The 6,931-nt window shown below is 57.8% G+C and overlaps 1 long non-coding RNA gene across 2 annotated transcripts; it reads left to right on the forward strand.

Annotated features, from left to right (window-relative positions):
• Positions 1–896: 896 nt before the first annotated feature.
• On the forward strand, positions 897–3,866 carry LOC118989363 (uncharacterized). 2 transcript variants are annotated; one of them, XR_005067000.1, is made up of 4 exons: positions 897–1,358; positions 1,622–1,707; positions 2,704–2,983; positions 3,164–3,866. It is a non-coding gene; the product is annotated as an uncharacterized LOC118989363 (long non-coding RNA). The 2 variants fall into 2 exon arrangements; XR_005067001.1 differs by having other exon boundaries at positions 897–1,224.
• Positions 3,867–6,931: the final 3,065 nt, after the last annotated feature.

The raw sequence follows: 6,931 nt of genomic DNA on the forward strand, positions 1-6,931 counted from the left end.
ACATGAGCTCAGAAATTCTAGAACCCCCCTCGGCTCACATGGGTTCCAGAAGGCAGCCTGGAAGTCAGACCCTTCCCTGCCAGAGGCCTGGGGATAGTGAGGGTTCCTGCCATCTCTGTCCGGCAGATTTGGGGGACCTGCTGAGGCACACATCCACCTGATTTCACCACGGCGTTTGGGGTTGTGCGGGCTGACCCCTGCCTCCAAGTCACTTGGCACCAGCCTCGACTGCTTGGTGGCTTTAGGTCAGGACCAGAAGGTGGAACACCTGGGAAACATTATCTCAACAGTTGGATGAAACTTTGCCCGGCTGAGAAGTGGCACCTTTGATTTGGTCCGAGCAGTCCTCTTTGCTGAGTCTTCTGACCTCAGACTCGCTTCTTACTGGGCTGCAGGGGCCCTGCTGTCCCCCCACCGCCCTGCCCGTCCTGTGTGGGGAAGGTCTGTCTCCACGCTCAGGCCCTGCCACGCACACCCTTCTCCCCTGATCAGCCTGCAGGCCGGGCTCTGCCATGGGGTCCTGTTGGCAGTCTGTCTGATGCCTCCAGCCCGAGGTGTGCCCCCCCCACACACACCAGCGCCTGTGCCTGTGGCCAAAACAGAGCATCCGCCGGTGAGGAGCAGGGGACCCGGCCACAGGCACCACAGAGTCCTCCGAAAGGAGACGCCGCTCCGAGAATTGGCAGGGCCGGGAGGGATGGCCGCACAAGCCCGTGTGGCCGCAGCTTCAGCGGCCTGGGAGGAGGAGGAACAATTTTCCCCTCACACGAATTTTCCAAACTTTCTACGAGTTTCTGTTGCTCTGATAATTAGAAAATGATCCTCTTAGGGATGCAACTGTCTTTCTTGCACGTCAAATCGATCTAATTCGTTATAAGAATAAAATGAATTACTGTTCACAAGTTTACATGAATAGTTACAATCACATATTGCCGGGAAAGTTATAAAGACGATGATGGTAGTTCCTGTGCGTCTAGCACTTCATCCCTCAGAAAAACACTGTCAAACAGGAAACGAAACCGGGCGGCCTCACCAGGCGCATTCTGGCCGCCGCTCTCGGGTCCCTGCCACAGCCCTCGATGTTGGGCTGGAACAGACACGGGTCCTTCTCCTGTGGACTCTGGGCACCTGGGTCACGGAGGCTTTGCGTCTGCAGCGTCCTCGCAGCAGCGTCTGGCCCTCCGATCCCGGCACCTTCCAGCAGGGGAGATATTTCCCCAGCGAGTGAGTGTGTTTCCTGGCGTTCGAAAAACATTTTTTCCATTCCTGGAGGGGGTGCCTGCATCCAGGGTGGAATGGCAACGGGTGAAGATTTTGTTGGGTTTGCTTTGAAACAAGGCTGTTTGCACAGGGTCCAGGTATCCCTTGAGAGGGGTGCTCCTGAGTTCAGGGGGTCCGGGAGGCCCTGGGAAGCGGCCGGGCTGAGGGGGGACATCACCACAGCCAGGCAGGGCCTGTCTTTTATGACATTAGAGCCAGATGCCACAGTCTTCCGGAGAGGGAGGCAGCACGCCGGGGACGGCGCACAGGCCTGTGGAGCTGGGCTGAAGTCCCGCAGAAGAAGGCATCTGCCGGGGCGGGAATGCGCCTTTCCTTATCTTATTTATTTATTTTTTTACAGTGGGCCATTTACAGCCCCTTGATAACAACAGATGGGAACAAATCTACAAATCAAATGCGTTTGAGCCGAAGTCTCTTTCTTTAAAAGTGAGTGAAAAGGCACTTTCTACTGTAAAAGGCAATTTCTAAATTTGGTTTTTGAGGGGGGAAAGAAAATTTGTCCTCCAGCTTGAAAATCCAAGGGCTCTCAGAATGCGAGCACGATACACTCCTCTGTGTCCTGAAATCATCTTAACTGGTTTAAAATAAATCAGAACAAAACGACGAGAACTGAGCATATGTCTCCCATCACCCGCCGTCTGCAGACGGCCGTGGGACGCTGCACGCAGCCCGTGTGCCGCCAAGAGCCGGGGGGACGGCCCCCCGGCTCATGGCTGAGGATTAGGAACCGGGAGGCACGGGGCCCAGGCAGCAAACAGACCTCAGCTTTTTAGATTCCTAAGACAGCCTCAGTTTTAGACAAGGAGTCAGTGATAAACTAAATAATTCTAAAATGTAATCAACAGGTAAGATAAATAAATCGGAGACATGTATTCCCTCCCAGAAAAATGTCTGGCCCTTGGAGGTTTTAAGCTGTACATCGGTGGGCACTTTTTAAAAAGACCCCGTCTTTCCTCGCCCTCCTCACACGGGGCACGGCAGGCCCCCGTCTCCCAAAACAGAAACACACGCCACTCCGCTGCAGCGCAGAGCGGCCGAAGCGCCGAATCTCTGCCCAGATAATTCTTAAATTAAGGAGTCGGTTAGCCGTGTTTTATGCCTTTTTGGGGGGCAGTTACCTTCTCCACGTGTTAATAATTTAACTGTCAGAACACAACAAACAGCTAATTCCGCCTCCAGACTGCGACCCAGGAGGGGAGATTTTCATCGTAACTGCGAGGTAGCAAACGCCGACAGGAGCCCTGCTTTCACAGCGTCCCCAGACGGGGCTGGGACATGACTAATTTATTTTATCTTCTCCGTCTATCTAGGCACAGGACTAAAATATTTATATCAGTCTGTTCGCTTTAAAACGGGTGGTGCGGGCACCAGCTTCAGGGTCCCTCCTTAATTTTCACAGTTTGGGCTTCTCATTGTTTCCAGAAACGCACAGCCCTTGCACAGTGAACGCTCTGAAACACAGAGGAGACCTTTGCGCGGGGAGCTCGGCAGACTCAGCTCGGCTCTCGGCTCGGCTCTCGGCTCGGCTCGTCAGAAAGCCCTTCCTCAAGCCGTAAAAACAGCCCTGGGGACGACTGGGGCGAACGCCTGTTTCTCAAGAGGAGCGAGTGGAGAAACCTTGCGGGCCCCATCCTGGCTCCTAGAAGGAGCCCGCCTCTTGCCAGCTTGGATGATGGAAACCAGAGCCTGGCAGGGGTGCCAGGTAGGTAGTGGGCAGCAGGGGGTTAATCGGCCAGTGGGGAGGGGCCCAGACGAAGAGCCGGAGAGCCGGGCAGGGATGGGAAGCCGGCAGGGGAAGTGGCCGGGCGCAGACACAGGGAGCTCTGTCTGCCAGCCCGCTGCCCAGCACTGTGACTAACCGCCCCGCTATTGTACCCTGAAGCCAGCCCTTTGTGCCCGTCCCCCTGGCGTCTGGGAGCACTGTGGAGAGGCCTGTGCAGCAGTGGCCTCTCGCCCTGGAAACCTGCAGCCTCAACACCCATTTGTGCAGCTCCCGGAGAGGACTACAGGGGTGTGGGGGGAGGCGCCTCCTGACCAGGGGGGAGCATCCAGCGAAAAGGCAGTGGAAAAAGCAGTCTCCCAAACCTGGGGGGCCATGGGGGCCGCTGAGCCCGCACTGCCCTGTACACTAGTCTCTCTCCGTGAGCCACACGAGGCCACCGAGCCTTTGAAATGCGAAGTGTGTCGGAGACCAAGATGTATGTCTAAAACACACTCTGGATTTCAAAGACACAGCATGAAAAAAATGTAAAATATCTCATCAATAATTTTGTATTAATTACATATTGAAATATATATATATATATCAGATTAAATAAATAGTATGATGGCAGTGAATGTCACCTATTTTCACTTCTAAAACCGTGGCTGCTGGTACATGTTAAATTGCAGAGGCCAACCCTGACCGATGTGGCTCAGGTGGGTCGGGCATCACACGCAAAGCAAAAGAGAGGTTGCCAGTTCGACTCCTGGTCGGGGCATGTGCCTGGGTTGCGGGCTCGGTCCCAGCTCGGGGCAGATGCAAGAGGCAACGGATCACTGTTTCTCTCTCGCATGAATGTTTCGCTCTCTTTCTTCCTCCCTTCCCCTCTCTCTAAAAAGAAATACAATCTTTTGAAAAGCTGCAGAGCCGGCTGTGTGTGGCTCCTGGCATGTTTGTTTATAGCACAGAGCTGTGTCGGACCGTGGGTAGCAGAGGCTGTGAACGGGCCCCTTGGCCCGCTTTCAACGCAGGAGAAGGTGGTTGGAAGAGGCCACCACGTATCCTGCCCGGTGACAACCCACACCCGAGGGCCAGGAATATGAGGCCCTCATGGCCATACACAACCTCAGCCTCGTCGTGGATATTGAGCCTTGCACACCCAGGTGTCTAGGAGCCCTTTGGAAAGCACATGTGTGCAAAGGAACACACAGAGGCCAGAGCCCTGTGTTGGCCCGTCCTGGCTGGCCTTTAGAGAAGCCACATTCGCAGGGCCCCCAGGTGGCCCCCAGAGGACCCCTGGAGCCAGGTCTGGGACAGGCTGGCCCGGCCGAGGCCTCATCACAGCCTTTGTGTCCCCAAAACTTTTGCTTTTGTCACCGCTCCCACCAGAAATGTCGGAAATGCCTCTGGCCGCGCTGGTGTAAAGAGGAATACAATCCAGGCTGAATTCATCATTCTATGTTCATTATGATGATAGCCGTTTCTGATTCTGATTTTAAGAGACACTAAAATTAAAACGCATTCGCAAGCCCTGGGCCCCGTGCCTCGCTGGACAGTCCCGCCCAGCGCCCGCTCTGCATCCTGACCCCGGAGGCAGCCCCTCCTCTGCACTCGGGAGGCACCTGCCCCTCCTCCACTGACCAGACGCCCCTCCCCCCCAGAATGCATTCCTTAAGTCCTGCCCTGGTGTGTGAAGCCTCCACCAGATGCCAAAAAGCTTCCCGTGTTGTTTTTCAAACACCGAAATTCATCACAAGAGAGGCGCAGGATCCCAGCATGGCTGAGGGCTCCAAGTCGGCGAGAACCGGAGCCCCTTGAGCACAGCTGGGGTCCCCAGCCAGAGGCCAAGTCACCACACTCAACACCAAAAGACAAGCCCGCCAAGCACCGTGACAGTGGCATGAGAGGTGATGTTACGGTGCCTAGTGGCCCAGCACGTGCCAGCTCTGTGCAGGCCCCGGGCACCCTGACCTCCGGTCCTCACACCCCTGCACCGGGCCCAGCCTCCAGATGGGGTTGCCAGGGAGGCTTGGCTGCCCGGCATGTCCCAGAAATAGGCCTCATGAGCTCTGGCCAGTCCCCTCTCGTAGCGCCACCGTGCCAGGCCGGGGCCCAGACCCTGCCAGGGAAAACCTCGGTGCAGGAGATGGTTAAAATTCTGCATCCTTTTTACATCCGCCTCTAGAGGAAGCACTGCTTTTTTTTCCCTCCCAAGCAGGAGGAGTTAAAAAAAAAAAAAAAGCTGAGAGCAGCAATTTGCAGGCCTCGGGATGTTTTTCTCCTTGACAGCCCTGGGCCCCGCCTCGCTGGGCCTCCTCCGCCCACGGCCACAGCTCCGCGTCTGCGTTCCTGCCTGGGCCCCTTGCGTGCTCCCTGGGCCTCCCCTCGGCTGGTCCAGAGGGAGGGGGGAGGGAGGGAAGGAGAGAGGCCAGCCGGGAGGTAGCAGCCAGGCCTGGCACTGCCCTGCTTTGTGCCCGCTCCGTGCAGCCGCTTTCCCCCTGCAGGCCTGTCCGACACACCCCACCACCTGCTGCCCGCCCAGTGCCCACCCTGCGCCCACCCTGCACCCGCTGGGGTGCCCTCACCTTTTTGGGCCCTGGCCTCCGGGCTGGGGTGCTGCATGAGCCCAGGGCGCCCGGCCACGTCCTCGGCGCTGCCGCCGCTCGCCCCACCCTGCTGCCCGAGTGCGGCGGCGAGCCTGGCATCATGCCAGGCTGCCTGGGAGCCCAGCCCGGGCGGGGGGGAGGGGTGCGGCAGTGCCAGGGGAGGGAGAGGCCCAGATGCCCGGCTGGCCCACAGGGCCTCCCCCTGCCTCCCGTCTCCTGAGTCCCATAAAGGCACAGACAGCACGGGCAGTTTAGTCAAAACAGTCCTGTACAGGAGCCGGAGCCCCAACAAAAGCCCTTATTTTATTTATTTAGTTCACACACTCAGATAAGGAGCCCCCTTTGTGCACGTAATTTCACACACACCAGAGAGGAGGGGAGCCACAGTGCTCCCACTTCCGGAGCCTGGAGAGCCGCTGGGCACACCGTGACTCCCGGGCTGGGCATTTCCATATTTAAATTGGGCAGCCGCATATGATTAATTAAGGAGGAAAAAGGCAAAAAGGAAGAGACCTGGTAGGGGTGGAAAGCTGGATGTTCTGGGCAGCGCTACGTGCCAAGGTGCCCACCGAAGCTTAACTGCTCCTCTGCTGGGCATGGGGGCTCCAGGGGTGTAGCTTGGAGGGAGCTCAGACCTTGCCCCTGCGGAGCCCAGCCTTGGGCTGGGCCTTCATGTATCCCATGCCACCCCAAGAAAGCTCTTGTCCTGGCTTTCTTATTCAGAGCTGCTCAAGTGTGCTGCGTGGGGCTGGGAAAGGGACACCCGCTCCAGCTGGGACAGACTGTCCCCGCACCTCCCCTTCGCACAGCCCCAGTGTGCAAGCTGCCACGAGGCCCTGCCCCGGGGTGGGGGGTTCCGGACCCCTCCGCACCCACGCAAGCCCCTGTCAAGGGCTGCCCCGTGGCCCTCTGTCCCTGGGATCACCAGGCCTGTTCTGGGGACTCCTCTGGAAAGAGTCACGGGCCGTGGCCCAGTGAGAGTCGGGAAGTGCAGTATTGCTAGAGGGAGGCAGTGGCCCCATGGAACCCTGGGTTTAGGGTCCAGCCACCACCAAGGCTAGGCCCTGCCTCCTGTGGCCTTGAGCAAGTTATCTGGCCTTTCTGGGCCTCCGTTTGCCCACCTGTGAAGTGGGGGCGACAGTGCCCGCTCTGCCTACCCCGTGGGGTTGAGGTGAGGAAGAACGGCCCCTAGTTGATCATAGAACCTGCCTGGGTTCCCAGAACCTCTGCCCTGAAGACGAGCAGGGGGTGGGGCTATGGGCCTCTGGCAGGAAGTTCCTCCAAACAGTCAGAGCTCACGGGGCAGGTGGACGGAGTTACAGGTCTGGCGAGGTGAGAGGCA

This window comes from Sturnira hondurensis, unplaced genomic scaffold (assembly GCF_014824575.4).
Source record: "Sturnira hondurensis isolate 20B ecotype Veracruz unplaced genomic scaffold, ASM1482457v3 Scaffold0000780, whole genome shotgun sequence".
Lineage (NCBI taxonomy): Eukaryota > Metazoa > Chordata > Mammalia > Chiroptera > Phyllostomidae > Sturnira > Sturnira hondurensis.